This window comes from Leucoraja erinacea, chromosome 4, assembly GCF_028641065.1.
Source record: "Leucoraja erinacea ecotype New England chromosome 4, Leri_hhj_1, whole genome shotgun sequence".
In the NCBI taxonomy this organism is placed as follows: Eukaryota; Metazoa; Chordata; class Chondrichthyes; order Rajiformes; family Rajidae; genus Leucoraja; species Leucoraja erinaceus.
The window spans coordinates 65448042-65466846 of NC_073380.1; the positions used below are offsets into that span (position 1 = coordinate 65448042).

The 18805-nt window shown below is 42.6% G+C and overlaps 1 protein-coding gene and 1 long non-coding RNA gene across 9 annotated transcripts in view; one reads left to right on the forward strand and one right to left on the reverse strand.

The window, feature by feature from the left end:
- The window catches only part of stau2 (staufen double-stranded RNA binding protein 2), a 345477-nt gene that overhangs the window by 266585 nt on the left and 60087 nt on the right, over window positions 1–18805 (reverse strand). The gene's annotated exons all lie outside the window — the stretch shown is intronic.
- Window positions 1–18805, forward strand: part of LOC129696512 (uncharacterized) — a 75194-nt gene that overhangs the window by 43352 nt on the left and 13037 nt on the right. The window lies entirely within an intron of this gene.

Consider the following 18805-nt stretch of genomic DNA (forward strand, 5'->3'; position numbering starts at 1 on the left):
ATCCACATCTTCACTGTGGGGACTGTTATCTTTTACCAGAATTTAAGTATAAGTTTTTTCGCAGTTATTAAACCGTAGTCAATGAAGCGTCTTTGGAATATCTTTAACTTAGGGTAGCCCTCTGACATTCCTAATATTATTAATTTTGAATCTGACCTATTGAATTTTGAGTGTTTTAGAAATGGTATTGAATATTCCCATCCAGAAGTTTTGTATTTTTTTATACAGGATACAAAAGAATGGATTAGGGTAGCTTCTTGGAAGTGACATTTATCACAGGGACGGGAGACAGTTGGGAAGATCTTGTTCAATTTGGTCTTTGTGGAGTATAACATATGCAATACTTTAAATTGTATCAGGCAATTTAAAGAACAGTAGTGTATGTATAGTAGGCTTTCCTCCCATATATATTTTGATATAGGTAAACCCAGCTCGTCCTCCCATGCTCGCCTATAAATCTCAGAAGGTGGGGTATCAATAATTAGAAGAGTGTTATATTAACTTACTTGTATCGGCATGTCTATTCAAACAATCGTCTAATATATCTGGACGCATAAGAGGACAGTCTTGTGTATATGTTTTCACATAATCTCGGATTTGAAAATATCTAAAAAAATTGTTGGCATTCAAGTGATATTTCTCCTGTAGTCCTTGAAAAGAGAGAGTCCCCTTCTTATAGGGGTCTCCCACAGTATTGATTCCCAGGTTCTTCCATTGAACAAACACCATATCTAAAGTAGGTTTAAACGAGGGATTGTTTGCAAAAGAAAGAAAGAGAGACATGTTTCTCAATTTAAGACTGAATTTCAGCTGTTTCCAAATACGGACAGTACTATGTATTATCGGATTTTGCTCATACGTTGACTTATTTAAATGTATTGGAGATAGGAGGATCGAGCCTACACTAAAAGGCAAACAATCTTCCCTCTCCATTTTTAACCAATTTACATGTTGACATGTATCGTCCAACCAGAAAGTTATATTTTTAATATTGGTTGCCCAATAGTAAAAAAGAAAATTAGGTAAAGCTAATCCTCCATTTTCTTAGGATTTGCACAAATGTCTTTTGTGTATTCTATGGGTTTTGTAGTCCAAATAAAGTTAGTGACAGTAGAATCTTTTTTTTTTTTTAAAGCTTTCAGGGAGATATATCGGTATTGATTAAAATAAATATAAAAGTTGCAGAAGGAAGATCATCTTTATGGCATTTAATCTACCAATAAGGGAGATAGGAAGTGTTTTCCAAAATTGAATGTTTAGTGATGAATGGTGGGAAGTTTATTTTAAACAGAGAGGAATACTTTCTAGTTAGGTAAATTCCAAGATATCTGATCTTTTCAGTAACAATTCTGAAAGGAAATTTTTGGAGTTAGAAGGGTCTTGTTCTTTTATTGGCATGATTTCACTTTTATTCCAATTTATTCTGTTTCCAGAGAAAGAACCAAATTGTTCTATAATGTTTAGAACATTTGGAGTACTAACTTGGGGATAAATAATGTATAAAAGTACATCATCTGCATATAACGAGATTTTATTGTGGCATATTTGGTATTGTATCCATAAATGCCTGAATGGGACCTGATATTCTTGGCAAAAGGTTTCTATGGCTAAAGCAAATAACATTGGAGAAAGGGCACATCCTTATCTGTTACCCCTAGATAAATAGAATTTAGGTGAAAGCATTTGATTTGTCAGTATTCTAGCTGTCGGATTAGTGTATAAAAGCTTCACCCATAAAGTAAAGTTTTCTCCCAATTGAAATGTTTCCAACACTGTGAAAAGATAAGACCATTCCACTTGGTCGAAAGCTTTTTAAGTATCTAGAGAAATAATTGTTAGATCTTCATTTGGCATTCTCTGCGAATATATTATGTTAAACAGATGTCTCAAATTATAAAACAAATGTCATTTAGGTATAAACCCAGTTTGATCTGGATGTATTAGTTTACCGATAACCAAGCTTAGTCTACGAGCCAGTCTTAGCTGGTATCTTCTGATCCATATTTAAAAGGGCTATTGTCCTATAGGATCCAGGTTCCTTGAGATTTTTATCTTTTTTTGGAATTAATGTAATAGTTGATTCAGCAAGAGTTTGTGGTAAAGTCTGTTCTTTAAATGCTTGTATATAAAGGTCTTGAAAGCGTGGAGAAATTAAATCATTAAATGTTTTATGAAATTTGTTACTAAACCCATCCGGGCCAGGGGTATTTCCACTTTTCAATGATTTAATAGTCTCTACGTTGTCTTTTGTTGTTATCTCCACTCCTAATTCATCCCGTTCCTCCTCATTAAGGAATGGGAGATTGCAATTCTCAAGAAAGCTTTTCATCTTTGCAGGATCTCGGCTGTTGTTTTTGATTAATATTGTGTGTGGTAAAATTGTAAGAATCTTTCAATAATATCTTTAGGCAATGTAAGCAGATCTCCTTTTTCTGATCTAATTATGTGTATTGTACGGTTGTTCTCTAATTTGCGGAGTTGACGTACTAGTAACTTGTGTGGTTTGTCACCAAATTCAATTTTTTTTTGCTTAGTATATGAAATACCCTAATAATTTTTGCAGAGATAATATGATTTAATTTAAATTTTAATGCAGCTATCTTATTATGTTTTGCAATGGTTGGGTCAGTTACGTTTTATAAGTCTAACTGTTTTTCTAATTCCAATTGGTCAGTCTTATTTTTCTTGTTTTGAAAAGCTTGGGTTGCGATAATACAGCCTCTAACACAGGCTTTAAAAGTTTCACACAGCAAAGATGGAGAAATACCGGGGCTGTCGTTTGTCTCAAAAAATGTTTTCATCTGCAGCTTCAGATAGTCACAACAACTTGCCTCAGCTAGTATTTGTGGGTTGAATCTCTAAAACGATTGTTTATTATACATTCCTTCCAATTTTACTGAAAAAGTGAGAGGACAGTGGTCCGGAATAATAATGTTGTGATATTTTGGGTTATAGTTAAAAGGGATAAGTTTGGCATCTACCAGGAAATAGTCAATTCGTGTATAAATTTTATGAACACCTGAATAAAAAGAGTATTCTCTTCCAGAAGGATTGACAATCCTCCATACGTCACTTATGGTTGTATTATTTATATGTGTTTAAAAGTTCACTCGATTTTGAAGTATTTTTCCTTTGATGTGAAGATTTATCCAAGTATTGATCTAATACACAATTTAAATCTCTCCCAATCATCAAATTCTGCTGACCAGAGTCTGAAATTATATTAAATATTTTATTAAAAAATTGGGGATAATCAAAATTAGGAGCATAAATATTTACTATAGTCAATGGCGTTGAATACAATACCCCAGATATTATAATGTACCTGGCTTCCTTACAGCTATAGTGGATTTGTGTTTGAATGGTATACCTTTACGAATTAGAATAGCAGTTCCTCTTGATTTGGAAGAAAACGTAGAATGATATAATTGACCAATCCAGCTACCCTTCAGCCTGTTGTGAGCTCCATTTTTGAAGCATCTCCTGAAGAAATATTATATCAGTATTAATAGATTTTAAGTGGGCTAATACTTTATCCCTTTTAATTGGCTCATTAACGCCCCTAACATTCCAACTACAAAATGTAATTCCTCCTATTTTCCTAGCTGCATCATCTTGCATTTTAAAGCTTAATAGGTCTCTTTTGATTTAAATGGTCCAACACATTATTTGAAATATTTCCTTTGATTGCTGGGTGGGTGAGCCCTATCCCCTTTTCCCTTATCCCCCAGAGATATCTCCAAGAAAAATATGAATTAGTAAAGATAGATAAGATATTTAGTAAAGAAAATAGAAAGTGAAAAAGAGAAACAACGGAAATTACAGCATATAGAAATGCTGCTGGTGAATACCATGGATTAGTGAAAACTTCCGTAGGAAAGATAATATTAAATAACTCCGCACCTTAAAGAGTTAATAAAAACTAAACAGAACAAACCTTAAAAATGTTTAACAGTATTCAAATCCGTCAGGGAATCAACATTCCCAAGAAATTAAGTATCTTGGTGTGCTCTAATTAAGTAGTTGAATATTGAGAAGTTTAACTAATATACGGCACTTATTACTTAACTTTCTATTAATACTGTTTTGACATATTAACCGACTCTAAGTTAGTGAGTTTATAACAACTTAAAACGTTTTAAAATCTTTCCCCTGCACGGAGAACCCAACCTTTTCTCTGTCGGGTCTCCGTTGTCGTTGGGGCCGAGCACCGTGGAACGGCCTCCAACCGGAACGACCTGGGGCTCCAGTCGCGGAACTGCGGACTTACCCACCATTGTGGAGCTGGCCGAGTTCGGAGCTGGAGGAGCGGTGGTGACACGCTGCTGCGGCCCGACCCAGGAGATTCGGGGGCTCCAGCCACCAGCCCGGTGGTGACATCGGGAGCACGCGGGTCTCTGCTGGGAGACCGCTTTTCGGGGCTTCCGCAACTGCAACTTCTCCCGCCCGAGTTGCGGGGTTGAGGATGACCTGGAGCGGGGCCTTGCATCGCCCAGCGTGGCTTTAAATGGCCACGGGACTTGTTAGCGCATGCTGGGGGCTCCAACACCAAGACCCGGAACGCGGCCTTGCATCACCCGGCGCAGCTTTATAATTGCCGCGGGACTTATTTACCATCGCCCGCCGGGGGCTTTGACTCTGGCATCGGGAGGAGAACGAGGAGTGCAGGGGAGAGATAAGACTTTGCCTTCCATCACAGTGAGGAGGAGATTCACTGTGATGGATGTTCATGTAAATTGTGTTGTGTCTTGGTTCTTCTTGTTTGTATGACTGCACAAACCAAATTTCGTTTGAACCTCTGGGTTCAAATGACAACAAATAAATTGTATTGTATTGTATTGTATTGTATTGTATTGTATTGTATAGGTTCCAACTTATGGCTGATGTCGGTTTCCAGCCTGTGGATTTCCCCTTGCAGGTCAGAATTCACCTCCTCTATACGGGCATCAATCTTGTCAATCTTCCCAAAGATTTCTGCCTTCGCAGCCGAAAGCTCCTGACACCTCTGATTCCAATAATTCATCAACTTTTGAAGTTCAACACTAAGTATATTCCATTTTTCATTTAATTGCTTTTATTTAACAACCTCCCGTTTGTACTGCCTCTAATAAAGCAAAGCATCCCAATTGCCTTGTAACCACAGTATCGACCTGCTCTCCTACAACTTACCCTCCACGGATCATTTTGACCCATGTACCAATTATCTCGCCATTTATTGTACATTCTCTCATCGAGTTGCATTTCCCCCAAATGTGTGTTCCTCAAGCATACTAATCTACGTTATTTCTATTTGTCAATTTTCTTCCCAAATGATAACACCTTTTCTCTTCATTAAACTCTCCTCACTGTCAATCACATGTGCAATTTTGCATTTTCTGCCCACTATTTTAGCATGCCCCTCTATTCAAGTCTGAATCATTACTGTTTACTAGAAAAAAACATGTCTATTACAAAAAAGCCTGGTTTTATTCATTGTTGATAGTCTCCCAAGCACAAAAGCATTTGTCGAGCATTGTTCTTTATTCTCTGCTACCAAGGCAAATTTGGATCCAATTTATCAACTTCCATTGGATTCACTGGTCTTTTTTTTTGGCCAGCCTGTTATGCAGGACCTTGTTCAAAGCCTTGCTCAATTCACCATAGGCTACAATAAATCCACTCATTTTATTAACACTCCTTGCTATCTCTGAAGAGTTCAAATCAGATGGTTCAGAAAAGACACCCCCTTAGCATATAGGTGCTGACTGCTCTTGACTATTCTGTCCTTCCTAAACAGGTTTTGCTAGCCCTCAAGACTGATTCATCGACCTTTGAGGTTAAATTCATTAAACTATATTTCCTTTCTTATGTAATTGTTTCTACTTATCACATGGATAGCTAGAATGGTATCAATAGAAACCACTCCAAGCAATCAACCAAATGATTTGGCAATACATTAACAAATGGTATGGCATATATTGTCTTTAAATTATTTGCTAGCCTGTAGGTAGGAATAGGAATGGGAATGGATTAAAAAGAAGCAGTGAGAAATCAGCAGTTGTGATATGACCTTTTCCCATGCACTTGTCAGTACTAATTTCAATTGTCGTTAAAGAATGACAAAAGACTGCTTCTGGTATATGATATTCCTCCCACAAGTCAGCTGGGGGATGTAACTCTTGCATTATTGAAGAAAACATAGTATCCTCCAGGGAAATCACAGCTTCACACCAAGCGTAGACTGGACGACTGTTTTGCTGAACACGTACCCTCGGTCCACCAAGTCCTGCTGGATCTCCCAGTTGCTAACCATTTGTAGGGCTAATTTCTCTAGCTTGCAATAGCCAAAAGTAAAAGGTTCAATGCCCTTCCAGATCTGTTGCTATTTCAGGCATGATTGAAGGTGCCTACAGCAGTCCCAATATGTATTTGAGGTTTAATCCTTTCATCATTAAAATTGCAGATAATTTTTCTTTTTGGCCTGAATATGCAGAAACAGGGAATCTGATTAGCGAGACCAGCATGTTTGAACAATTTTAGTACCGTAATTACTTTAGGCCCCCTTTAAGTTGCAGGAAAGCTACATAGCTAACTTGAAGTTTACTCAGATTAGTTTTGAGTTTTTAAAATGGTTGTCAATCTCTCCTTGTCAACCTCATACCAACCTTTGTCCTGGGCCTCCTCCATTGCCAGAGTGGAAATTGGAAGATGAGCACATCATATTCTGCTTGGGTAACTCACAAGCCCATGGTATGAACATTGAATTCTCCAATTTTAGGTAACTAGCCAAGTAAGAACAACCCTTCTTATTGTTATCCTCTTTTCCATCGCTGTGCCCAACCTGGTCTCAAACTCATCCCTTCTCTTCCATCTATATTCCTTCTTCTGGCTTCTCAATTCCCACCTCCAATTCCTCACACTGTTCATCTTTTCATCTCAGGCCTCTGTCCAATTATCTGCCCATCAAAACTTCCCCTCGCTTGTATTCACTCAGCAGGTGTTGTCCTGCCCCATCTCTCTTGCAGCTTCCTAACCCCCACCAATCATTCTGAGGGGTCCTGGCCCAAAATGTCATTTATCCATGTTCTCCAGTGCTGTTGCCTGACCCATTGAGATACTCCAGCACTTTGTATGTTTTTGTAAATCAGCACCTGTGGTTACTTATATATCACTGCTTCATGTTGGGAGCTTGAGTGACAGAGTATTTTTTTGTTGAAAGAAGAGAAGACAATTTTGAAAGAAAAGATTAGTTGAAAGAAGAAGACTATTTTACCTAACTTGACAAATTTTGTGTCAAACAGGGCTAAGAAACTTTTTTCAAAATTAGTCAGCTGGAAGGAGAATGATTTTGATTAAAATATTTTTGGGTTTTTAAATGACCCATTAAAATGGTGTATATACAACCTACCAGTACAGCCCAGGATCAGACCCTTTGGCCTTATAAATCCCTAGAATATTATTCATGAGAGAAATGTACAACAGAATTTTCCCTTAAAATTCTGGCTCGGTACATTCCTCTATACAAAATGGAAATCAGATGTGAGGCAGATTGTTAAAACAATCTTGAATATTAGCTCATTTTATTCTAATCTTTTTTTAGCTTTTGAGAAAACTCAAAACTAATCTGAGTAAATTTCAAGTTAGCTATGTAGCTTTCCTGCAACTTAAAGGAGGCCTAAAGTAATTACGGTACTAAAATTGTTCAAACATGCTGGTCTCGCTAATCAGATTCCCCGTTTCTGCATATTCAGGCCAAAAAGAAAAATTATTTGCAGTTTTAATGATGAAAGGATTAAACCTCAAATACATATTGGGACTGCTTTAGGCACCTTCAATCATGCCTGAAATAGCAACAGATCCGGAAAGGCATTGAACCTCCCACTTTTGGCTATTGCACACTAGAAAAATTACTCCTACAAATGGTATGGCATTGGAATATTTAATAAATTCATAGATTCTACATCAATGGTACTAAACAGCAAATAGCTAAAATGCTTCAGGCACCAGATTCTGCCCTTCAATGTTTTCTCCATTCTTTTCTCACCGGGGCATTTGTAGAGAGGCCTCACAGCTGCTGGTAACTCTCTAATATCATAATGAAGAACTAATTATTCATGACAGCGGGTAGCTGGTCACTAGGTGATTCAACTTTCAAAATTATAAACAGCTTCCCACCAAAAATATCCAGAATTCTCTTGCACAAATTGCTACCTACTTGGAGTGATGAGAGACTAATGCTTTTTTAACATGGCCACAAGAGAGAATCCAAATTTAGAGACACAAGAGGCCATAGACATTGAAATCTTGAACAAAAAACAAAGTGTTGAAGAAACACAGTGGATCAGGCATCAGCATTAGGGGCAGCACAATGGCATGCTGGTAGAGCTGCTTCCTTACAACGCCAGAGATTCGGGTTTGACACCGACTACGGGTGCTGTCTGTACAGAGATTGTATGTTCTCCTGTGACTGCGTGAGTGTCCAGTTTTGTCCCACATTCCAAAGATGTGAAGCAGGGGTCGGCAACCTACGGCTCCTGGGCCGAATGCGGCCCATAACCGAAATCATCCGGCTCACAGGTGGATTTTGTTTCCCGTATTCATCTGGCCCACCGAATGCCCGCCCCGTGCACGGCCGAGCTCTGGCTGTACCGCATCCTGCGCAAAGCCACTGGCACGGCCGCACACCTTCTGTGAACACGTTTAAGAAAGAACTGCAGATGCTGGAAAAATCGAAGGTAGATAAAATTGCTGGAGAAACTCAGCGGATGAGACATGCAAGGATTGCATGAAGCAGCCTCACCCGCTGAGTTTCTGCAGCATTTTTGTCTACCTTCTGTGAACACGTGATTTGATCCGGGGCGGGATCCATGTGTACATGTGATAGATGTGGCCCGCCATGCGCTCATAGACATGTGTCCCGGCCCCTATGCAGAACAAGGTTGCCGACCCCTGATGTAAAGGTTTGTAGGTTAATTGGCTTCGGTAAAACTGTAAATTATCCCTAGTGTGTAGGATAGCATTAGTGTACAGGGTGATCGCAGGGTACACGGCATGCGCATGGTGGGCCTAAGGCCCTGTTTCCACGCTGTATCAGTAAAGTCTAAATCTGTGGAGGGAAATGAACAGACAATGATTTGGATCAAGGCCTTGTGCTGAAAACCTGAAACATTGTCTATCCATTTCTAGATTAAAGAACAAGTTCTTCCCCACAGTTTTTATCAGACTACTGAATGGTCCTTCCATAAACTGGGGTATAGTCCCATTATTCCACCTTACCTCATTGTGGACTGTAGCGTTACAAAGCTGTAACTCAATAATCTGCACTCTAGTATTGTTCTCTTTGCATTACCTGTTCTCTTGTGTCTGCCCTGATTGTACTCATGTATAATATTATTTGACTGGTTTGAATGCATACAAAGTTTTTCATTGTAGCTTGGTTCACGCGATAATAATAAACTAATATCAAAACCCTCAACTGATAAGGACAACACAGGTAGATAGAGTGGCAAAGAATGTTTGGGTGTGCTTACCTTCATCTGATGGGACTTTAAGTATAAGATTCAGGATTCATGTTGCAACTCTATAGGACTTTGGTTCGGCTGCATTTGGAGAATGGTGTGCAGTTCTGGTTGCTCCATTGCAGGAAGGAAGTGGAGGCTTTGATGTGGGTGAAGGAAAGGTTCACCAGGATGCTGCCTGATCAGAGGATTTTAGGAGAGATTGGACTGACGTGGTTTGTTTCCACTGAACAGATGAAGGTTGAAGAAAGACCTGATAGAATAATGAAAAGCATGGATACAGTGGACAAATCAGATCCTCGGCAGAACCACAGCTTTTTGATGAGAGGGAACATTTTAAAGTTGGTGTGTGGGGCATGTTTTCTTTTTACACAGAGGGTGATTGGTGCCTGGAACTTACTGCCAGGGGTGATGGTGGAAACAGATAAGATAGTGTGGATAGTTTCCACAACACCTGTTGTATCCTGCATCCATCTTTTTACTTCTAAATTTAGTGTAGAGATACAGCGCGGAAACAAGCCCTTCGACCCACAGGGGCCGTGCCGACCAGCGATCCCCCCATATTAACACTATCCTACATACACTAGAGACAATTTTTACATTTACCAATTAACCTATAAACCTGTATGTCTTTGGAGTGTGGGAAGAAACCGAAGAAGTCGGAGAAAACCCACGCAGGTCACAGGGAGAACGTACAAACTCCGTACAGACAGCACCCGTAGTCAGGATCGAACCCGGGTCTCCGGCGCTGCAATTGCTGTAAGGCAGTACAAGATACAAGATACAATTTATTTGTCATTTGGACCCCTTGAGGTCCAAACGAAATGACGTTTCTGCAGCCATACATTACAAACAAATAGACCCGAGACACAACATAATTTACATAAACATCCATCACATTACTGTGATGGAAGGCCAAAAAAACTTATCTCTCCACTGCACTCCCCCCCCCCCCCCCCCCGATGTCAGAGTCAAAGTCAAAGTCAAATCCCCCGGCTGGCGATGGCGATTGTCCCGCGGCCATTAAAGCCACGCCGGGTGGTGCAAGGTCACACACCGTGTTCTTGATGTTAGAGCCCCCGGCGTGCGCTCGCAGAGTCCCGCAGCCATTCCAAGCCGCGCGGGGCGGTGCTGTAAGGCCCCGCTCCAGGAGCTCTTCGACCCCGCAACTCGGGCGGGAGAAGCCGCCGTTGCGGGAGCCCTGAAAAGTGGTCTCCCTCCAGAGACCCGCGGGCTCCCGGTGCCGCCGTCCGCCAGACCCGCAGTTGCGGCCTCCAAATCTCCGGAGGTCAGGCCGCAGCAGCGCTCCACCACCGCTCCACCCGCTCCGGACTCGGCCAGCCCCGCGACAGTGAGGTGAATAGTCGGCACCAGAGCCCCCGGTCTTCCCGTTGGAGGCCGCTCCTCGTTGCAGCCCCAACGACAACGGAGACCCGACAAAGAAAAGGTCGGGTCTCCCGTGCAGGGAGAGAATTAAAAGTTACCCCCTCCCTCCCACCCCACCCCCACCCCCCCACACACACACCCCAACAAAAAAAATAACAAAAACTACATAAAAACATAGACAAAAAATAATAAAAACGCAGACGGGCTGCAGAGGCCGCTGCTGACGAGAGTCGCGCCACCTACCGTACTAGTGTCTTAGTAACACTACCGCTGCGCCAACCGTGCTGCCCATTATTTTGCAACTTCATCACCACTAACGCAATTATTCCACGACTACCAGCTCTGTCTTAGGACGCCAAGTTCCTAAGCAGTGGAAATCCCTCCTAACCTCCAAGGCATTTGGTTACCTTTCCTAAAATCTACTGATAAAAATCCTGCAAAATCTCCATTAAAATGGTCAGGTTTGGTCAGAGTGGAGCACATGAAACAGTATGAAAATTAACACTAAATCATTGGTTACACAACCTACTATTGTTGCTTCTGCTTCAATTTCTATTTCTCTCCTGGAAAACCGAAGGCCATTTGCAGTAATACTAACAGCCTTCAGGTGTCCTGATGATTTCCCTTCATGTGATGGCCCTGTTGAGGAAGTTGGTCACATTCTTAAACTTACATGGACCAACTGGCTGGAGTTCAACCCTTAAAAGTTCAACCCTTGAAGTTCAGCCCTTGAAGTTCAGCCCTTCCACCTCTCACTATACAATTCAAGGTCCATAAAAGGATGTCAATAATACCAATGCCCAAAGAGCAATATGACAAGCCTCAGCAGAACCGACCCGCGATACTATGACTGTGCAGCCAGACACAGATCCAACAACATCTTTAAATTTGGATGAATAATGGATAACAAAGAATGATCAATAATCTGGTTGGTGATGGCTGAACAGCAATCTTACTCTCAAAGTTAGCATGACTAAGTAGCTGGCCGTTACCTTCAGGGAAAGCCTAGGATTTATGAATCTATATTCATTGGCGGGATAGCGGTGGAGAAAGTCAACAACTTAAGTGTTCTTGAGCGTGCATATCTCTGAGCCCCCGCACATTGATGCAATTGCAAAGAAACCTATCATTGCGTCTACTTCCTTCAAAGTTTTAAAGAGATTTGCATGTCACCAAATAGCCTATCAAATCTCTACAGGTGTACAGTGGGCGCATCACGGCCTGGTGTGGTAACTCAAATACCCAACAATGGAGGAGGCTGCAGAAAGTGGTAAACAAAGGTATTGACCTCCCCACCATCAAAAAGATGTAAAGGAAGAATTGCCTCAATGCAGCAGTTTATATCAAAGATAGTAGAGGAGCAAGATGCGCCACATAGCGAAAAAGGCGTAATCACATGTGCGATTGTCGACGCCATTTTATTGTCGACGCCATTTTACCGGTCTGCCCACACACTGTCCGTGTTGGGAAGTGGGTGGGGGATAGACGCAAAAAGCCCCCCGTGAGAAATTGTATTTAACTCGGAAATTGAGGATAGATAAAAGCTGGAGTAACTCAGCAGGACAGGCAGCGCAGCGACTCTGGAGAGAAGACCCTTCTTCAGACTGAACTGAACTCTCGTCGGTAAGAGTACTTGTGATTGTCTGCAGAAGGGTCTCGACCAGAAACACAACCCTCTCCCCAGAGCCGCTGCCCGTCCCGCTGAGCCACCACAGCCCCCCCCCGCCCCGCCCGTGTTCACCTTCAACTCCAGAGTCAAACAAAAAACACTGGAGGAACTCAGCGGGCCAGGCCAGGCCAGGCGGCACCCGCAGAGGGAACGGAACAGGAGCCGCTACGGGCCAGGACTCCCCCAACCCTACAGGAAGGAACCGCCGGTGCAGCCGTCACCCCAAAACGTCAATGATTCCGGGAATGCCGAGGCGACAGGGAGGGGGAGAGAGAGGAAGGGAGTGGGAGAACGAGAGAGAGAGACGAGATGGGGAGCGGGAGACAGAGCGCGAGGGTGAGTGAGGGAGGGAGCGAAAGACAGAGACACAACGTGGGTGAATGACTTTACCTGCAGGAAGAATACCGTGCTCGCTGTCCGGAGCCCTCGATGACTAAGTTTTAAGAAATTCTCACAATGTGTCGTAGGGAGAGAGAGAGAGAGAGGAGGATTTATTGACACAGGTTGATCATAAACTGAATAATCCAACCACATTTTTGTTTGGAAGTGGAAAGAAATAATAGAAATTGCATTCATTGCAACGTGTAAAAAGAGTTGAGATACTGGATTATAATTTTGCTGCATGTCATTGTGGTATATATCATGTCTTGAGTGGTGAATATGTTTAGTTTGTGACTTTATTTGAAGCAGAAATAATTTGTGAATGCTTCATTGAGCATAATTCCGACTGGTAACTACGCCCTTCGTCTGAGCACATTATCACACGCGTCGTGCAAGCCGTATTAAATGAACACCTAAACTGTCATTTGGCAACCTAAAAAGCTGCCTAGTTTGCCCGGCTGGCAACAGAGAAAAAAAGTTAAGTGAGAGCCCTGATTTCGCTTGGGAAGTTTACACCCCAGCAATATGAACATTGACTTCTCCAATTTCAGATAGTCCTTGCTTTCTCCCTCCTTCCCCCCCAGTTCCCAGCTCTCCCACAAGCCTACTGTCTCCATTTCTTCCTTTCTTTTTCCCACCCCCCCCCAACATCAGTCTGAAGAAGGGTCTCGACCCGAAACTTCGCCTATTCCTTCTCTCCACAGATGCTGCCTCACCCACTGAGTTTCTCCAGCATTTTTGTCTACCTTCGATTTTTCCAGCAGCTGCAGTTCTATCTTAAACATCCTGGCAAAATGTGTTCCCTTATAGCAAACATTTAAAATAAAACATCTCTTTCCCATTATTGGGCTCCTGGTATACTTTTTATATTCCTTGTAGGATCTGTGCAGAGAAATGCTTGAGAAATGACACATCATCATCTTGAATCGCTGGTGAAGGTACTCCTGAGTACTCCTAGTTCACTAGGGGCGCTGCACTGGCAGCAGCCTCTGCCTACAGCCTGTCTGTTATTTCTGTCTTTTTTATTATTTTTAGTTAGTCCAAAGTGTTGTGTTGGGGGAAACTTTAACTTTTCTATGTGGGGGAGGGGGGCAGGGTAAGGGGGAAACCGTTTCTCAGTCTCTTCCTGGCGGGGACGCGACTATTTCTCCGAGTCGCGTCCTCGCGGCCTACCAGCTGGATCGGAGCGGCCTTTCCTGCCGGGGACCGGGAACCGGGACCAGGGCTGCTACAGCGGTGGCGCAGCGCTGGAGTCACCGCGGAGCGGGCGATACCTACCTGGGTCGCCGTTGGAGCTCCGGAGCGTTGGGCCGTTGCTCCAACATCGTGGAGCTCTGGTGCGGAGAGCTTCCAACGCGGGCGGCGCTGAACGGCATCGTGGAGTCCTGGGGCGCCTTGCAGAGGGTCTCCAGCAGCAGTCTCCAACCGGCGCGGCCTACGGACTTTGGGAGCCGCAGACTCCGGTAGAAGGGGGCCGACTCTGTGTCCACGCCGCTGAGGACGTCCCGCAGCCCCGACGTCGGCCTTTTAACACCCCGGCGTGCGGTCTTGAACATCGGGCCGCCCGTAGCGGCAACTGCGGAGGGCTTGGGGAGGCCCTGATCACGGGGAATAGTGGAGGAAGAGACTGACTTTGGTGCCTTCCCACACAGTGGGGAACTTTGATTCTGCTGTGTGGGGATGTTTTATGTCAAACTCCATAGTGTGTTGTGTCCTGTTGATTTTTATTGTATGGCTGTATGGAAATTAATTTCACTGTGCCATCAGGCACACGTGACAATTAAATCTATCTTGAATCTTGAATCTTGAATCCCTTGCACCTAATCTTACAGTGTCATTAATGCCATGCGTTTGATATGTGCTGCTGAAGTAGCCAAGGGGTTCAGTGCATTTTGTGGATGACATACATTGAAGCTACTGTGCGTTAATGATGGAGTGAATAAACATTTTGGATTGATTGATGGAGGGGGTTGAACCAAATAAATAGTTTTGTGTTGAACGGTCTCAAGCTTCTTGAGAGTTATTAGCTCTGCATTTTGCTCAGGGTCCTGCAAATTTGATTCACTCCATGTGATGTCAAGAAATGGCTGAGATCACTGCACATAGCAAAGGCTATGGGACTAGATAACATCCCAACTGTGGTACCTACACCTACACTCCAAATATAGCTGCACCTCGGGTCAAGCTGCTCCAGTACAGTTACACACAGACATCTATCCGTAAATGTGGAAAGTTGTCCTCATTTGTGCCATTCACAAAAAGGTCAATCCAATCTGGTTAACCATTGTTGGAAGAAATTTTGAGTTTCACCTGTACCTGGGACACAGTTGCCATCTTAATTGTGGCTCACACAGGGTCAAACATAAAGAACATCTCCTAGACCAGTCGTGATGTCTCAAACAAGTCAGTTTATTCAAGGCCTTAACAGCAATCATTGGAAAGCACTCTGTGTTTTCAGTGCACACTGTTATGGCCCTGAATAAACTGAGTGGTTTGAGAAACTCACCACTGTTTAGTCTAGGGATACAGCACAGAAACAGGCCCTTCGGCCCACCGAGTCTGCACTGACTGGTGATTCCCCATACACTAGTACTATCCCACACACAATAGGAACAATTTTACCAAAGTCATTTAACCTACAAATCTGTATGCCCTTGGAGTGTAGGAGAAAACTGGAGCACCCGGAGAAAATCCATGTGGTCTCGTGGAGAACGTACTAACTCCATGCAGACAGCACCTATAAACAGGATCGGACCCACGTCTCTGGCGCCGTGGGGTAGCAACTCCACCGTGCCACCCAGTGCCAATGTTCTGTGTGTCTGTCCCTGTCTGAGCCATAATTAAGAGGGTGACTGGGCTCCTCGTGAAGCCAGATACAGGGTACAGTTTAAGCACAAATTTCCCTCCAACAATCGCCATCCAAGTTTCTCAATTGTCAGTAAAGTGATGCAAGGTTTCATCAACAATGCGCTCAAGTAGCGTTTACTCACCAATAACCTACTCGCCAATACCTAATTGGGTGTCACTCAGACCACTTGGGTCCAGACCTTAGCACAGCCTTGTGCAAATATGTGTGAAAGAGCTGAACTCTAGATGTTAAATGAGAGTGACAGTCCTTAACATCAACATCACATTTAACCAAGCGTGGCACCCAGGATGAAATTGAAGTCAATGGGCTTTAAAAGACAATAAAGGAAAAATACTCCAATGACTCTCCAATAGCTTTCACCAAGGAAGGTAATTTAAAAAATATATATTAAAAAATTGCTGTCAGGCTTCAAAATTCTTTAGAGCCTATTCTGATATTTTATCTCAAAAAGTCTGCTGGTTATTTTTCTGTTTCATGTGATGCTTAATAACAATAATTTATTAATTAGTCATAGGGTGATACCGTGTGGAAACAGGCCCTTCGGCCCATCTTGCCCACACCGGCCAACATATCCCAGCTACACAGGTCCCACCTGCCCACGTTTGGTCCATATCCCTCCAAACTTGTCCTATCCATGTACCTGTCTAACTGTTTTTTAAATGTTGGAATAGTCCCTGCCTCGACTACCTCCTCTGGCAGCTTGTTCCATACACCCACCAATTGTGGCAAAGGTATCTAATAGTGCATTAGGAAAGGGAGAATAGAGAAAGAAGCAACACGCCGGCTGTGATTTCTCACAACATGACCCACAGAACAGGCAAATACTCAAGATGCCTAAGTTAATAAGCTGCTATGATTTATGTTAACTTGGAAAATTCCTGGAATGCAGAGTAAAATGTGTAGGCTGCAGGATGGTCCATGGGGAGAACATTACAAATACTCACAAGAAAAGCATCCATGCATGTATGGAACTAATACAAATTTGACTGAAAGCCAAACCTTACAATTAGGGGAAATGACATGATTATAATTATAGTTGTAAAGTCCTCAAACACTTGGATGCTTATCATACATGTGGAAAACAAGCCACCGACTCAAGGAAATAAACACTTTGGAATACAACAGAGAAACCAAGAAACCAAATGATACATGATATATTCAGAGAGAAATGCTTCAAAATATTATGCTACTGGAATCAATGCCATCGGAGCCAAAAAATAATTTTCAGTGCCAAATACCTGGTGTGCTGTCTAAACTGTCATGTAATTATGCTGTAATATGAACAAAATTATAATAGATTTTCAGTGAATGGGCAAAACGCAACATTTTGTATTTGCTCTGAGTGTTTCGCTATCATAAAACATTTTCACCAGATTATTCTAATATTCCATTGTTGAACATTTTATTATATTGAAAAAGATTACTCCATCTAAATACTAAAGTGAAACAGTACAGTACTCACATAGATATAAATAAACAAGACAGACAGATGTATGGCAGCTGTGGCAGGGCTTGCACGCCATTACAACAGGGAATGTCATCTCACAATCTGTCCATTCTGCATTGGACCATTTGAACAATAAGTTCAAGTTCAAGTGAGTTTATTGTCATGTGTCCCTGTATAGAACAATGACATTCTTGCTTTGCTTGAGCACACAGAACATAGTAGGCATTTACTACAAAACAGATAAGTGTGTCCATATACCATAATATAAATATATACAAACATGAATAAACAGTACTCGTACATCAAGCTGGTGTTCATTAACTATGGTTCAACACTATTACCCCCTCTAAACTTAAACTCAGGGAACTGGGTCTTTGTTCGTATCTATGCAAGTGGACCCTTGACTTCCTCACTGTCAGACCACAATCAGTATGAATAGGCAAGAACAGTATAAATAGACATTTCTTCCTGAATGACTCCCAACACAGGAGCACCTCAAGGCTGTATGCTCTGTCCCCAGCGCCACTCTCTCTTTACCAATGACTTGCAGAAACACCTCCAACCGCCATATACACGTTTTCCGACAATACCTCCGGCATTGGATGAATAAGTGGTAACAATGAGTCAGGGAACAGGACAGAGATTGATAATCTCATTGAATGGTGCCAGAGCATCAATCGTACCCACAACATTAGCAAGACTGAGATTGTTGACATCAGGAAGAGAAAGTCATAGATCCATGAACCTGTCTTCATCGGCAGGACGGCGGTGGATAGAGTCAACAGAGTCAAGTGTAACTACCTCTGAGATGAGTCCTGGGTCCAGCACAGTGATGTGTTTATTGAATGCTCATCAATGCCTCTATTTCCTTAGAAGATTTGGGCACTAAATACACTTGCAGAATTTCTACAAGTGTATGGTAAGGAGTCTACTGACTAGTTGTATCACAGCCTGGTTCAGTAACTTGAATACTCAGGAATGAAGGAGGCTGCAGAAAGTGGTCCACATTGCCTGGTCCACTATTGAAAGGATTTGCAGGAGGTGCTGCCTCAAGAAAAGGGAGCTAATATCAAAGACCCATACCACCCTGGCAACACACTCATCTCAATAATACCATCAGGAGGGAGGATCAAGAACCGGAAAACCACGACCTCCAAGAACAGTTTCTTCCTAACAATAATCCGGTTCTTGAACACTGCACAACACTAATCACAACCCTACCTCAGCAACGATGATCTACTATGGTCATTGTTTTGGTTGTACTAAAGTTTCCCTTTTGTATTATTACAAAACGTCCTCAGGAAGCACAACCTGGACTCTAACCTGCTGCTGACCTTCTACCGCTCGTCCATCGAGAGCCTGCTGAAAACTGCATTACAGCATGGGATGGCAGCTGCACCATGGCAGACAGGGAGAGGCTTCAGAGGGTAACTAGGACAGCGCAGAAGATCATTGGTTGCCCTCTCCCCTCCCTGATGGATATCTACACCTCCCGCTGCCTTAGCAGGGCAAAGAATATCATCAAGGACAGCTCCCATCCTGCGTTTGGACTGTTC